Genomic DNA, 16,807 nt, shown 5'->3' on the forward strand with positions numbered 1-16,807 from the left:
TGATGCATTTTAGTGGTAGGATCTGGTTTTATCACATTCTGTATTGGACGTTGAAAATGAACTTTTCTCAGCCAGCAGAGGTCAAAATAAGCAGTAATGCAAACTCAGTCAGAGACATAGATTTTCACTTGCAACTTTCTTAAACATATTTAACTGTGCAAGAAATGTTGTCTAAAACAAAAAGAAAATGCTTTTAAGTGGCTGGATCTGTTTTTATCACTTTCTGAATTGAACGTTGAAAATGAGCTTTTCTCAGCCAGCAGAGGTCAAAATAAGCAGTAATGCAAACTCAGTCAGAGACATAGATTTTCACTTGCAACTTTCTTAAACATATTTAACAGTGCATAAAATGTTGTCTAAAACAAAAAGAAAATGCTTTTTAGTGGCTGGATCTGGTGTTATCCATTTCTGAATTGAACATTGAAAATGAGCTTTTCTCAGCCAGCAGAGGTCAAAATAAGCAGTAATGCAAACTCAGTCAGAGACATAGATTTTCCCTTGCAACTTGCTTTAACATGTTTAACAGTGCATGAAATGTTGTCTAAAACAAAAAGAATGATGCATTTTAGTGGCTGGATCTGGTTTTATGACATTTTGTATTGGACGTTTAAAATTAGCTTTTCTCAGCCAGCAGAGGTCAAAATAAGCAGTAATGCAAACTCAGTCAGAGACATAGATTTTCACTTGCAACTTGCTTTAACATGTTTAACAGTGCATGAAATGTTGTCTAAAACAAACAGAATGATGCATTTTTGTGGCTGGATCTGTTTTTATCACATTCTGTATTGGACGTTGAAAATGAGCTTTTCTCAGCCAGCAGACGTCAAAATAAGCAGTAATGCAAACTCAGTCAGAGACATAGATTTTCACTTGCAACTTTCTTAAACATATTTAACAGTGCATAAAATGTCGTCTAAAACAAAAAGAAAATGCTTTTTAGTGGCTGGATCTGGTTTTATCCCTTTCTGAATTGAACATTGAAAATGAGCTTTTCTCAGCCAGCAGAGGTCAAAATAAGCAGTAGTGCAAACTCAGTCAGAGACATAGATTTTCACTTGCAACTTTCCTAAACATATTTAACAGTGTAAGAAATGTTGTCTAAAACAAAAAGAAAATGCTTTTAAGTGGCTGGATCTGTTGTTATCACTTTCCGAATTGAACGTTGAAAATGAGCTTTTCTCAGCCAGCTGAGGTCAAAATAAGCAGTAATGCAAACTCAGTCAGAGACATAGATTTTCACTTGCAACTTGCTTTGACATGTTTAACAGTGCATGAAATGTTGTCTAAAACAAAAAGAATGATGCATTTTAGTGGCTGGATCTGGTTTTATCACATTCTGTATTGGACGTTGAAAATGAGCTTTTCTCAGCCAGCAGAGGTCAAAATAAGCAGTAATGCAAACTCAGTCAGAGACATAGATTTTCACTTGCAACTTGCTTTAACATGTTTAACAGTGCATGAAATTTTGTCTAAAACAAAAAGAATGATGCATTTTAGTGGCTGGATCTGGTTTTATCACATTCTGTATTGGACGTTGAAAATGAGCTTTTCTCAGCCAGCAGAGGTCAAAATAAGCAGTAATGCAAACTCAGTCAGAGACATAGATTTTCACTTGCAACTTTCTTAAACATATTTCACAGTGCAAGAAATGTTGTCTAAAACAAAAAGAAAATGCTTTTAAGTGGCTGGATCTGTTTTTATCACTTTCTGAATTGAACGTTGAAAATGAGCTTTTCTCAGCCAGCAGAGTTCAAAATAAGCAGTAATGCAAACTCAGTCAGAGACATAGATTTTCACTTGCAACTTGCTTTGACATGTTTAACAGTGCATGAAATGTTGTCTACAACAAAAAGAATGATGCATTTTAGTTGCTGGATCTGGTTTTATCACATTCTGTATTGGACGTTGAAAATGAGCTTTTCTCAGCCAGCAGAGGTCAAAATAAGCAGTAATGCAAACTCAGTCAGAGACATAGATTTTCACTTGCAACTTGCTTTAACATGTTTAACAGTGAATGAAATGTTGTCTAAAACAAAAAGAATGATGCATTTTAGTGGTAGGATCTGGTTTTATCACATTCTGTATTGGACGTTGAAAATGAACTTTTCTCAGCCAGCAGAGGTCAAAATAAGCAGTAATGCAAACTCAGTCAGAGATAGATTTTCACTTGCAACTTTCTTAAACATATTTAACTGTGCAAGAAATGTTGTCTAAAACAAAAAGAAAATGCTTTTAAGTGGCTGGATCTGTTTTTATCACTTTCTGAATTGAACGTTGAAAATGAGCTTTTCTCAGCCAGCAGAGGTCAAAATAAGCAGTAATGCAAACTCAGTCAGAGACATAGATTTTTACTTGCAACTTGCTTTAACATGTTTAACAGTGCATGAAATGTTGTCTAAAACAAAAAGAATGATGCATTTTAGTGGCTGGATCTGGATTTATCACATTCTGTATTGGACGTTGAAAATGAGCTTTTCTCAGCCAGCAGAGGTCAAAATAAGCAGTAATGCAAACTCAGTCAGAGACATAGATTTTCACTTGCAACTTGCTTTAACATGTTTAACAGTGCATGAAATGTTGTCTAAAACAAAAAGAATGATGCATTTTAGTGGCTGGATCTGGTTTTATCACATTCTGTATTGGACGTTGAAAATGAGCTTTTCTCAGCCAGCAGAGGTCAAAATAAGCAGTAATGCAAACTCAGTCAGAGACATAGATTTTCACTTGCAACTTTCTTAAACATATTTAACAGTGCATAAAATGTTGTCTAAAACAAAAAGAAAATGCTTTTTAGTGGCTGGATCTGGTGTTATCCCTTTCTGAATTGAACATTGAAAATGAGCTTTTCTCAGCCAGCAGAGGTCAAAATAAGCAGTAATGCAAACTCAGTCAGAGACATAGATTTTCCCTTGCAACTTGCTTTAACATGTTTAACAGTGCATGAAATGTTGTCTAAAACAAAAAGAATGATGCATTTTAGTGGCTGGATCTGGTTTTATCACATTCTGTATTGGACGTTGAAAATGAGCTTTTCTCAGCCAGCAGAGGTCAAAATAAGCAGTAATGCAAACTCAGTCAGAGACATAGATTTTCCCTTGCAACTTGCTTTAACATGTTTAACAGTGCATGAAATGTTGTCTAAAACAAAAAGAATGATGCATTTTAGTGGCTGGTTCTGGTTTTATCACATTCTGTATTGGACGTTGAAAATTAGCTTTTCTCAGCCAGCAGAGGTCAAAATAAGCAGTAATGCAAACTCAGTCAGAGACATAGATTTTCACTTGCAACTTGCTTTGACATGTTTAACAGTGCATGAAATGTTGTCTAAAACAAAAAGAATGATGCATTTTAGTGGCTGGATCTGGATTTATCACATTCTGTATTGGACGTTGAAAATGAGCTTTGCTCAACCAGCAGAGAGGTCAAATAACAGTAATGCAAACTCAGTCAGAGACATAGATTTTCACTTGCAACTTGCTTTAACATGTTTAACAGTGCATGAATTGTTGTCTAAAACAAAAAAGAATGATGCATTTTATGGCTGGATCTGTTTTTATCACTTTCTGAATTGGACGTTGAAAATGAGCTTATCTCAGCCAGCAGAGAGGTCAAATCACAGTAATGCAAACTCAGTCAGAAACATAGATTTTCACTTGCAACTTGCTTTAACATGTTTAACAGTGCATGAAATGTTGTCTAAAACAAAAAAGAATGATGCATTTTATGGCTGGATCTGTTTTTATCACTTTCTGAATAGGACGTTGAAAATGAGCTTTGCTCAGCCAGCAGAGAGGTCAAATCACAGTAATGCAAACTCAGTCAGAGACATAGATTTTCACTTGCAACTTGCTTTAACATGTTTAACAGTGCATGAATTGTTGTCTAAAACAAAAAAGAATGATGCATTTTATGGCTGGATCTGTTTTTATCACTTTCTGAATTGGACGTTGAAAATGAGCTTATCTCAGCCAGCAGAGAGGTCAAATCACAGTAATGCAAACTCTGTCAGAGACATAGATTTTCACTTACAACTTGCTTTAACATGTTTAACAGTGCATGAATTGTTGTCTAAAACAAAAAAGAATGATGCATTTTATGGCTGGATCTGTTTTTATCACTTTCTGAATAGGACGTTGAAAATGAGCTTTGCTCAGCCAGCAGAGAGGTCAAATCACAGTAATGCAAACTCAGTCAGAGACATAGATTTTCACTTGCAACTTGCTTTAACATGTTTAACAGTGCATGAAATTTTGTCTAAAACAAAAAGAATGATGCATTTTAGTGGCTGGATCCAGTTTTATCAAATTCTGTATTGGACGTTGAAAATGAGCTTTTCTCAGCCAGCAGAGGTCAAAATAAGCAGTAATGCAAACTCAGTCAGAGACATAGATTTTCACTTGGAACTTGCTTAATCAAGTTTAACAGTGCATGAATTGTTGTCTAAAACAAAAAGAATTATGCATTTTAGTGGTTGGATCTGGTTTTATCACATTCTGTATTGGACGTTAAAAATGAGCTTTTCTCAGCCAGCAGAGGTCAAAATAAGCAGTATTGCAAACTCAGTCAGAGACATAGATTTTCCCTTGCAACTTGCTTTAACATGTTTAACAGTGCATGAATTGTTGTCTAAAACAAAAAGAATGATGCATTTTAGTGGCTGGATCTGGTTTTATCACATTCTGTATTGGACGTTGAAAATTAGCTTTTCTCAGCCAGCAGAGGTCAAAATAGGCAGTAATGCAAACTCAATCAGAGACATAGATTTTCACTTGCAACTTTCTTAAACATATTTAACAGTGCATGAAATGTTGTCTAAAACAAAAAGAAAATGCTTTTAGTGGGTGGATCTGTTTTTATCACTTTCTGAATTGAGCGTTGAAAATGAGCTTTTCTCAGCCAGCAGAGGTCAAAATAAGCAGTAAAGGGCAAACACAGTCAGAGACATAGATTTTCACTTGCAACTTGCTTAAACATGTTTAACAGTGCATAAAATGTTGTCTAAAACAAAAAGAATGATGCATTTTAGTGGCAGGATCTGGTTTTATCACATTCTGTATTGGACGTTGAAAATGAACTTTTCTCAGCCAGCAGAGGTCAAAATAAGCAGTAATGCAAACTCAGTCAGAGACATAGATTTTCACTTGCAACTTGCTTAATCAAGTTTAACAGTGCATGAAATGTTGTCTAAAACAAAAAGAATGATGCATTTTAGTGGCTGGATCTGGTTTTATCACATTCTGTATTGGATGTTGAAAATGAGCTTTTCTCAGCCAGCAGAGGTAAAAATAAGCAGTAATGCAAACTCAGTCAGAGACATAGATTTTCCCTTGCGACTTGCTTTAACATGTTTAACAGTGCATGAAAAGTTGTCTAAAACAAAAAGAATAATGCATTTTAGTGGCTGGATCTGGTTTTATCACATTCGGTATTGGACGCGGAAAATGAGCTTTTCTCAGCCAGCAGAGGTCAAAATAAGCAGTAATGCAAACTCAGTCAGAGACATAGATTTTCACTTGCAACTTTCTTAAACATATTTAACAGTGCATAAAATGTTGTCTAAAACAAAAAGAAAATGCTTTTTAGTGGCTGGATCTGGTTTTATCACTTTCTGAATTGAACGTTGAAAATGAGCTTTTCTCAGCTAGCAGAGGTCAAAATAAGCAGTAATGCAAACTCAGTCAGAGACATAGATTTTCCCTTGCAACTTGCTTTGACATGTTTAACAGTGCAAGAAATGTTGTCTACAACAAAATGAATGATGCATTTTAGTTGCTGGATCTGGTTTTATCACATTCTGTATTGGACGTTGAAAATGAGCTTTTCTCAGCCAGCAGAGGTCAAAATAAGCAGTAATGCAAACTCAGTCAAAGACATAGATTTTCACTTGCAACTTGCTTTAACACGTTTAACAGTGCATGAAATTTTGTCTAAAACAAAAAGAATGATGCATTTTAGTGGCAGGATCTGGTTTTATCACATTCTGTATTGGACGTTGAAAATGAACTTTTCTCAGCCAGCAGAGGTCAAAATAAGCAGTAATGCAAACTCAGTCAGAGACATAGATTTTCACTTGCAACTTGCTTAATCAAGTTTAACAGTGCATGAAATGTTGTCTAAAACAAAAAGAATGATGCATTTTAGTGGCTGGATCTGGTTTTATCACATTCTGTATTGGACGTTGAAAATGAGCTTTTCTCAGCCAGCAGAGGTAAAAATAAGCAGTAATGCAAACTCAGTCAGAGACATATATTTTCCCTTGCAACTTGCTTTAACATGTTTAACAGTGCATGAAATGTTGTCTAAAACAAAAAGAATAATGCATTTTAGTGGCTGGATCTGGTTTTATCACATTCTGTATTGGACGTTGAAAATGAGCTTTTCTCAGCCAGCAGAGGTCAAAATAAGCAGTAATGCAAACTCAGTCAGAGACATAGATTTTCACTTGCAACTTTCTTAAACAAATTTAACAGTGCATAAATGTTGTCTAAAACAAAAAGAAAATGCTTTTTAGTGGCTGGATCTGTTTTTATCACTTTCTGAATTGAACATTGAAAATGAGCTTTTCTCAGCCAGCAGAGGTCAAAATAGGCAGTAATGCAAACTCAGTCAGAGACATAGATTTTCACTTGCAACTGTCTTAAACATATTTAACAGTGCAAGAAATGTTGTCTAAAACTAAAAGAAAATGCTTTTAAGTGGCTGGATCTGTTTTTATCACTTTCTGAATTGAACGTTGAAAATGAGCTTTTCTCAGCCAGCAGAGGTCAAAATAAGCAGTAATGAAAACTCAGTCAGAGACATAGATTTTCACTTGCAACTTGCTTTGACATGTTTAACAGTGCATGAAATGTTGTCTAAAACAAAATGAATGATGCATTTTAGTGGGTGGATCTGGTTTTATCACATTCTGCATTGGACGTTGAAAATGAGCTTTTCTCAGCCAGCAGAGGTCAAAATAAGCAGTAATGCAAACTCAGTCAGAGACATAGATTTTCACTTGCAACTTTCTTAAACATATTTAACAGTGCAAGAAATGTTGTCTAAAACAAAAAGAAAATGCTTTTAAGTGGCTGGATCTGTTTTTATCACTTTCTGAATTGAACGTTGAAAATGAGCTTTTCTCAGCCAGCAGAGGTCAAAATAAGCAGTAATGCAAACTCAGTCAGAGACATAGATTTTCACTTGCAGCTTGCTTTGACATGTTTAACAGTGCATGAAATGTTGTCTAAAACAAAAAGAATGATGCATTTTAGTGGCTGGATCTGGTTTTATCACATTCTGTATTGAACGTTAAAAATGAGCTTTTATCAGCCAGCAGAGATCAAAATAAGCAGTAATGCAAACTCAGTCAGAGACATAGATTTTCATTTGCAACTTCCTTAAACATATTTAACAGTGCAAGAAATGTTGTCTAAAACAAAAAGAAAATGCTTTTTAGTGGCTGGATCTGTTTTTATCACATTCTGTTTTGGACGTTGAAAATGAGCTTTTCTCAGCCAGCAGAGGTCAAAATAAGCAGTAATGCAAACTCAGTCAGAGACATAGATTTTCACTTGCAACTTGCTTTAACATCTTTAACAGTGCATGAAATGTTGTCTAAAACAAAAAGAATGATGCATTTTAGTGGCTGGATCTGGTTTTATCACATTCTGTATTGGACGTTGAAAATTAGCTTTTCTCAGCCAGCAGAGGTCAAAATAAGCAGTAATGCAAACTCAGTCAGAGACATAGATTTTCACTTGCAACTTTCTTAAACAAATTTAACAGTGCATAAAATGTTGTCTAAAACAAAAAGAAAATGCTTTTTAGTGGCTGGATCTGTTTTTATCACTTTCTGAATTGAACATTGAAAATGAGCTTTTCTCAGCCAGCAGAGGTCAAAATAGGCAGTAATGCAAACTCAGTCAGAGACATTTATTTTCACTTGCAACTGTCTTAAACATATTTAACAGTGCAAGAAATGTTGTCTAAAACTAAAAGAAAATGCTTTTAAGTGGCTGGATCTGTTTTTATCACTTTCTGAATTGAACGTTGAAAATGAGCTTTTCTCAGCCAGCAGAGGTCAAAATAGGCAGTAATGCAAACTCAGTCAGAGACATAGATTTTCACTTGCAACTTCCTTAAACATATTTAACAGTGCAAGAAATGTTGTCTAAAACAAAAAGAAAATGCTTTTTAGTGGCTGGATCTGTTTTTATCACATTCTGTTTTGGACGTTGAAAATGAGCTTCTCTCAGCCAGCAGAGTTCAAAATAAGCAGTAATGCAAACTCAGTCAGAGACATAGATTTTCACTTGCAACTTTCTTAAACATATTTAACAGTGCATAAAATGTTGTCTAAAACAAAAAGAAAATGCTTTTTAGTGGCTGGATCTGTTTTTATCACTTTCTGAATTGAACATTGAAAATGAGCTTTTCTCAGCCAGCAGAGCTCAAAATAAGCAGTAATGCAAACTCAGTCAGAGACATAGATTTTCACTTGCAACTTTCTTAAAAATATTTAACAGTGCAAGAAATGTTGTCTAAAACAAAAAGAAAATGCTTTTAAGTGGCTGGATCTGTTTTTATCACTTTCTGAATTGAACGTTGAAAATGAGCTTTTCTCAGCCAGCAGAGGTCAAAATAAGCAGTAATGCAAACTCAGTCAGAGACATAGATTGTCACTTGCAACTTGCTTTGACATGTTTAACAGTGCATGAAATGTTGTCTTAAACAAAAAGAATGATGCATTTTAGTGGCTGGATCTGGTTTTATCACATTCTGTATTGGACGTTGAAAATGAGCTTTTCTCAGCCAGCAGAGGTCAAAATAAGCAGTTATGCAAACTCAGTCAGAGACATAGATTTTCACTTGCAACTTGCTTTAACATATTTAACAGTGCATAAAATGTTGTCTAAAACAAAAAGAAAATGCTTTTTAGTGGCTGGATCTGTTTTTATCACATTCTGTATTGGACGTTGAAAATGAGCTTTTCTCAGCCAGCAGAGGTCAAAATAAGCAGTAATGCAAACTCAGTCAGAGACATAGATTTTCACTTGCAACTTTCTTAAACATATTTAACAGTGCAAGAAATGTTGTCTAAAACAAAAAGAAAATGCTTTTAAGTGGCTGGATCTGTTTTTATCACTTTCTGAATTGAACGTTGAAAATGAGCTTTTCTCAGCCAGCAGAGGTCAAAATAAGCAGTAATGCAAACTCAGTCAGAGACATAGATTTTCACTTGCAGCTTGCTTTGACATGTTTAACAGTGCATGAAATGTTGTCTAAAACAAAAAGAATGATGCATTTTAGTGGCTGGATCTGGTTTTATCACATTCTGTATTGAACGTTAAAAATGAGCTTTTATCAGCCAGCAGAGATCAAAATAAGCAGTAATGCAAACTCAGTCAGAGACATAGATTTTCATTTGCAACTTCCTTAAACATATTTAACAGTGCAAGAAATGTTGTCTAAAACAAAAAGAAAATGCTTTTTAGTGGCTGGATCTGTTTTTATCACATTCTGTTTTGGACGTTGAAAATGAGCTTTTCTCAGCCAGCAGAGGTCAAAATAAGCAGTAATGCAAACTCAGTCAGAGACATAGATTTTCACTTGCAACTTGCTTTAACATCTTTAACAGTGCATGAAATGTTGTCTAAAACAAAAAGAATGATGCATTTTAGTGGCTGGATCTGGTTTTATCACATTCTGTATTGGACGTTGAAAATTAGCTTTTCTCAGCCAGCAGAGGTCAAAATAAGCAGTAATGCAAACTCAGTCAGAGACATAGATTTTCACTTGCAACTTTCTTAAACAAATTTAACAGTGCATAAAATGTTGTCTAAAACAAAAAGAAAATGCTTTTTAGTGGCTGGATCTGTTTTTATCACTTTCTGAATTGAACATTGAAAATGAGCTTTTCTCAGCCAGCAGAGGTCAAAATAGGCAGTAATGCAAACTCAGTCAGAGACATTTATTTTCACTTGCAACTGTCTTAAACATATTTAACAGTGCAAGAAATGTTGTCTAAAACTAAAAGAAAATGCTTTTAAGTGGCTGGATCTGTTTTTATCACTTTCTGAATTGAACGTTGAAAATGAGCTTTTCTCAGCCAGCAGAGGTCAAAATAGGCAGTAATGCAAACTCAGTCAGAGACATAGATTTTCACTTGCAACTTCCTTAAACATATTTAACAGTGCAAGAAATGTTGTCTAAAACAAAAAGAAAATGCTTTTTAGTGGCTGGATCTGTTTTTATCACATTCTGTTTTGGACGTTGAAAATGAGCTTCTCTCAGCCAGCAGAGTTCAAAATAAGCAGTAATGCAAACTCAGTCAGAGACATAGATTTTCACTTGCAACTTTCTTAAACATATTTAACAGTGCATAAAATGTTGTCTAAAACAAAAAGAAAATGCTTTTTAGTGGCTGGATCTGTTTTTATCACTTTCTGAATTGAACATTGAAAATGAGCTTTTCTCAGCCAGCAGAGCTCAAAATAAGCAGTAATGCAAACTCAGTCAGAGACATAGATTTTCACTTGCAACTTTCTTAAAAATATTTAACAGTGCAAGAAATGTTGTCTAAAACAAAAAGGAAATGCTTTTAAGTGGCTGGATCTGTTTTTATCACTTTCTGAATTGAACGTTGAAAATGAGCTTTTCTCAGCCAGCAGAGGTCAAAATAAGCAGTAATGCAAACTCAGTCAGAGACATAGATTGTCACTTGCAACTTGCTTTGACATGTTTAACAGTGCATGAAATGTTGTCTTAAACAAAAAGAATGATGCATTTTAGTGGCTGGATCTGGTTTTATCACATTCTGTATTGGACGTTGAAAATGAGCTTTTCTCAGCCAGCAGAGGTCAAAATAAGCAGTTATGCAAACTCAGTCAGAGACATAGATTTTCACTTGCAACTTGCTTTAACATGTTTAACAGTGCATAAAAAGTTGTCTAAAACAAAAAGAATGATGCATTTTAGTGGCTGGATCTGGTTTTATCACATTCTGTTTTGGACGTTGAAAATGAGCTTTTCTCAGCCAGCAGAGGTCAAAATAGGCAGTAATACAAACTCAGTCAGAGACATAGATTTTCACTTGCAACTTTCTTAAACATATTTAACAGTGCATGAAATGATGTCTAAAATAAAAAGAATGATGCATTTTAGTGGCTGGATCTGGTTTTATCACATTCTGTATTGGACGTTGAAAATGAGCTTTTCTCAGCCAGCAGAGGTCAAAATAAGCAGTTATGCAAACTCAGTCAGAGACATAGATTTTCACTTGCAACTTGCTTTGACATGTTTAACAGTGCATGAAATGTTGTCTAAAACAAAAAGAATGATTTATGTCAGTGGCTGGATCTATTTTTATCACATTCTGTATTGGACGTTGAAAATGAGCTTTTCTCAGCCAGCAGAGGTCAAAATAAGCAGTAATGCAAACTCAGTCAGAGACATAGATTTTCACTTGCAACTTGCTTTAACATGTTTAACAGTGCATGAAATTTTGTCTAAAACAAAAAGAATGATGCATTTTAGTGGCTGGATCTGGTTTTATCACATTCTGTATTGGACGTTGAAAATTAGCTTTTCTCAGCCAGCAGAGGTCAAAATAAGCGGTAATGCAAACTCAGTCAGAGACATAGATTTTCACTTGCAACTTGCTTTAACATGTTTAACAGTGCATGAAATGTTGTCTAAAACAAAAAGAATGATGCATTTTAGTGGCTGGATCTGGTTTCATCACATTCTGTATTGGACGTTGAAAATGAGCTTTTCTCAGCCAGCAGAGGTCAAAATAAGCAGTAATGCAAACTCAGTCAGAGACATAGATTTTCACTTGCAACTTGCTTAAACATGTTTAACAGTTCATGAAATGTTGTCTAAAACAAAAAGAATGATGCATTTTAGTGGCTGGATCTGGTTTTATCACATTCTGTATTGAACGTTGAAAATTAGCTTTTATCAGCCAGCAGAGGTCAAAATAAGCAGTAATGCAAACACAGTCAGAGACATAGATTTTCACTTGCAACTTTCTTAAACATATTTAACAGTGCAAGAAATGTTGTCTAAAACAAAAAGAAAATGCTTTTTAGTGGCTGGATCTGTTTTTATCACATTCTGTTTTGGACGTTGAAAATGAGCTTTTCTCAGCCAGCAGAGGTCAAAATAGGCAGTAATGCAAACTCAGTCAGAGACATAGATTTTCACTTGCAACTTTCTTAAACACATTTAACAGTGCATGAAATGTTGTCTAAAATAAAAAGAATGATGCATTTTAGTGGCTGGATCTGGTTTTATCACATTCTGTATTGGACGTTGAACATGAGCTTTTCTCAGCCAGCAGAGGTCAAAATAAGCAGTTATGCAAACTCAGTCAGAGACATAGATTTTCACTTGCAACTTGCTTTAACATGTTTAACAGTGCATAAAAAGTTGTCTAAAACAAAAAGAATTATGCGTTTTAGTGGCTGGATCTGGTTTTATCACATTCTGTTTTGGACGTTGAAAATGAGCTTTTTTCAGCCAGCAGAGGTCAAAATAGGCAGTAATGCAAACTCAGTCAGAGACATAGATTTTCACTTGCAACTTTCTTAAACATATTTAACGGTGCATGAAATGTTGTCTAAAATAAAAAGAATGATGCATTTTAGTGGCTGGATCTGGTTTTATCACATTCTGTATTGGACGTTGAAAATGAGCTTTTCTCAGCCAGCAGAGGTCAAAATAAGCAGTAATGCAAACTCAGTCAGAGACATAGATTTTCACTTGCAACTTTCTTAAACAAATTTAACAGTGCATAAAATGTTGTCTAAAACAAAAAGAAAATGCTTTTTAGTGGCTGGATCTGTTTTTATCACTTTCTGAATTGAACATTGAAAATGAGCTTTTCTCAGCCAGCAGAGGTCAAAATAGGCAGTAATGCAAACTCAGTCAGAGACATTTATTTTCACTTGCAACTGTCTTAAACATATTTAACAGTGCAAGAAATGTTGTCTAAAACTAAAAGAAAATGCTTTTAAGTGGCTGGATCTGTTTTTATCACTTTCTGAATTGAACGTTGAAAATGAGCTTTTCTCAGCCAGCAGAGGTCAAAATAGGCAGTAATGCAAACTCAGTCAGAGACATAGATTTTCACTTGCAACTTCCTTAAACATATTTAACAGTGCAAGAAATGTTGTCTAAAACAAAAAGAAAATGCTTTTTAGTGGCTGGATCTGTTTTTATCACATTCTGTTTTGGACGTTGAAAATGAGCTTCTCTCAGCCAGCAGAGTTCAAAATAAGCAGTAATGCAAACTCAGTCAGAGACATAGATTTTCACTTGCAACTTTCTTAAACATATTTAACAGTGCATAAAATGTTGTCTAAAACAAAAAGAAAATGCTTTTTAGTGGCTGGATCTGTTTTTATCACTTTCTGAATTGAACATTGAAAATGAGCTTTTCTCAGCCAGCAGAGCTCAAAATAAGCAGTAATGCAAACTCAGTCAGAGACATAGATTTTCACTTGCAACTTTCTTAAAAATATTTAACAGTGCAAGAAATGTTGTCTAAAACAAAAAGAAAATGCTTTTAAGTGGCTGGATCTGTTTTTATCACTTTCTGAATTGAACGTTGAAAATGAGCTTTTCTCAGCCAGCAGAGGTCAAAATAAGCAGTAATGCAAACTCAGTCAGAGACATAGATTGTCACTTGCAACTTGCTTTGACATGTTTAACAGTGCATGAAATGTTGTCTTAAACAAAAAGAATGATGCATTTTAGTGGCTGGATCTGGTTTTATCACATTCTGTATTGGACGTTGAAAATGAGCTTTTCTCAGCCAGCAGAGGTCAAAATAAGCAGTTATGCAAACTCAGTCAGAGACATAGATTTTCACTTGCAACTTGCTTTAACATGTTTAACAGTGCATAAAAAGTTGTCTAAAACAAAAAGAATGATGCATTTTAGTGGCTGGATCTGGTTTTATCACATTCTGTTTTGGACGTTGAAAATGAGCTTTTCTCAGCCAGCAGAGGTCAAAATAGGCAGTAATACAAACTCAGTCAGAGACATAGATTTTCACTTGCAACTTTCTTAAACATATTTAACAGTGCATGAAATGATGTCTAAAATAAAAAGAATGATGCATTTTAGTGGCTGGATCTGGTTTTATCACATTCTGTATTGGACGTTGAAAATGAGCTTTTCTCAGCCAGCAGAGGTCAAAATAAGCAGTTATGCAAACTCAGTCAGAGACATAGATTTTCACTTGCAACTTGCTTTGACATGTTTAACAGTGCATGAAATGTTGTCTAAAACAAAAAGAATGATTTATGTCAGTGGCTGGATCTATTTTTATCACATTCTGTATTGGACGTTGAAAATGAGCTTTTCTCAGCCAGCAGAGGTCAAAATAAGCAGTAATGCAAACTCAGTCAGAGACATAGATTTTCACTTGCAACTTGCTTTAACATGTTTAACAGTGCATGAAATTTTGTCTAAAACAAAAAGAATGATGCATTTTAGTGGCTGGATCTGGTTTTATCACATTCTGTATTGGACGTTGAAAATTAGCTTTTCTCAGCCAGCAGAGGTCAAAATAAGCGGTAATGCAAACTCAGTCAGAGACATAGATTTTCACTTGCAACTTGCTTTAACATGTTTAACAGTGCATGAAATGTTGTCTAAAACAAAAAGAATGATGCATTTTAGTGGCTGGATCTGGTTTCATCACATTCTGTATTGGACGTTGAAAATGAGCTTTTCTCAGCCAGCAGAGGTCAAAATAAGCAGTAATGCAAACTCAGTCAGAGACATAGATTTTCACTTGCAACTTGCTTAAACATGTTTAACAGTTCATGAAATGTTGTCTAAAACAAAAAGAATGATGCATTTTAGTGGCTGGATCTGGTTTTATCACATTCTGTATTGAACGTTGAAAATTAGCTTTTATCAGCCAGCAGAGGTCAAAATAAGCAGTAATGCAAACACAGTCAGAGACATAGATTTTCACTTGCAACTTTCTTAAACATATTTAACAGTGCAAGAAATGTTGTCTAAAACAAAAAGAAAATGCTTTTTAGTGGCTGGATCTGTTTTTATCACATTCTGTTTTGGACGTTGAAAATGAGCTTTTCTCAGCCAGCAGAGGTCAAAATAGGCAGTAATGCAAACTCAGTCAGAGACATAGATTTTCACTTGCAACTTTCTTAAACACATTTAACAGTGCATGAAATGTTGTCTAAAATAAAAAGAATGATGCATTTTAGTGGCTGGATCTGGTTTTATCACATTCTGTATTGGACGTTGAACATGAGCTTTTCTCAGCCAGCAGAGGTCAAAATAAGCAGTTATGCAAACTCAGTCAGAGACATAGATTTTCACTTGCAACTTGCTTTAACATGTTTAACAGTGCATAAAAAGTTGTCTAAAACAAAAAGAATGATGCGTTTTAGTGGCTGGATCTGGTTTTATCACATTCTGTTTTGGACGTTGAAAATGAGCTTTTTTCAGCCAGCAGAGGTCAAAATAGGCAGTAATGCAAACTCAGTCAGAGACATAGATTTTCACTTGCAACTTTCTTAAACATATTTAACGGTGCATGAAATGTTGTCTAAAATAAAAAGAATGATGCATTTTAGTGGCTGGATCTGGTTTTATCACATTCTGTATTGGACGTTGAAAATGAGCTTTTCTCAGCCAGCAGAGGTCAAAATAAGCAGTAATGCAAACTCAGTCAGAGACATAGATTTTCACTTGCAACTTTCTTAAACAAATTTAACAGTGCATAAAATGTTGTCTAAAACAAAAAGAAAACGCTTTTTAGTGGCTGGATCTGGTTTTATCACTTTCTGAATTGAACATTGAAAATGAGCTTTTCTCAGCCAGCAGAGGTCAAAATAAGCAGTAATGCAAACTCAGTCAGAGACATAGATTTTCACTTGCAACTTTCCTAAACATATTTAACAGTGCAAGAAATGTTGTCTAAAACAAAAAGAAAATGCTTTTAAGTGGCTGGATCTGTTTTTATCACATTCTGAATTGAACGTTGAAAATGAGCTTTTCTCAGCCAGCAGAGGTCAAAAAAAGCAGTAATGCAAACACAGTCAGAGACATAGATTTTCACTTGCAACTTGCTTTGACATGTTTAACAGTGCATGAAATGTTGTCTAAAACAAAAAGAATGATGCATTTCAGTGGCTGGATCTGTTTTTATCACATTCTGTATTGGACGTTGAAAATGAGCTTTTCTCAGCCAGTAGAGGTCAAAATAAGCAGTAATGCAAACACAGTCGGAGACATAGATTTTCACTTGCAACTTGCTTTGACATGTTTAACAGTGCATGAAATGTTGTCTAAAACAAAAAGAATGATGCATTTCAGTGGCTGGATCTGGTTTTATCACATTCTGTATTGGACGTTGAAAATGAGCTTTTCTCAGCCAGTAGAGGTCAAAATAAGCAGTAATGCAAACTCAGTCAGAGACATAGATTTTCACTTGCAACTTGCTTTAACATGTTTAACAGTGCATGAAATGTTATCTAAAACAAAAAGAATGATGCATTTTAGTGCACAGCAAAATATGAGGACCCAAAACAACTCTATGGGTGTTAATTTCAACACTTTGAAAGTGTCTCATGGGGTCCATTCAAAACTGAGTTAAATCAACACTTTCAAAAGGGTTGGCACATTGACACCGAAGTAAGGGTTAATTTTAACTCTGGGCAGAGTTAAAAATGTAACTATATTTAACACCGCCTGGTAGTAATTTTTTTACTACAATATGTGTTATTTTATTCAACTCTCTTGAGTGTAAATATGGTAAAAAGGTCAAATAGACTGTAAA

At 34.9% G+C, this 16,807-nt stretch overlaps 1 long non-coding RNA gene across 1 annotated transcript; it reads left to right on the plus strand.

Moving 5' to 3' along the window:
• Nucleotides 1–4,213: 4,213 nt before the first annotated feature.
• Nucleotides 4,214–8,524, plus strand: LOC147838559 (uncharacterized). The gene is made up of 4 exons (XR_015522204.1): nucleotides 4,214–4,918; nucleotides 5,108–5,540; nucleotides 5,913–7,889; nucleotides 8,261–8,524. It is a non-coding gene; the product is annotated as an uncharacterized LOC147838559 (long non-coding RNA).
• The last annotated feature ends 8,283 nt before the right edge of the window (nucleotides 8,525–16,807 follow it).

This window comes from Danio rerio, chromosome 22 (assembly GCF_052040795.2).
Source record: "Danio rerio strain M-AB ecotype USA chromosome 22, GRCz13ab, whole genome shotgun sequence".
NCBI classification, from domain to species: Eukaryota; Metazoa; Chordata; class Actinopteri; order Cypriniformes; family Danionidae; genus Danio; species Danio rerio.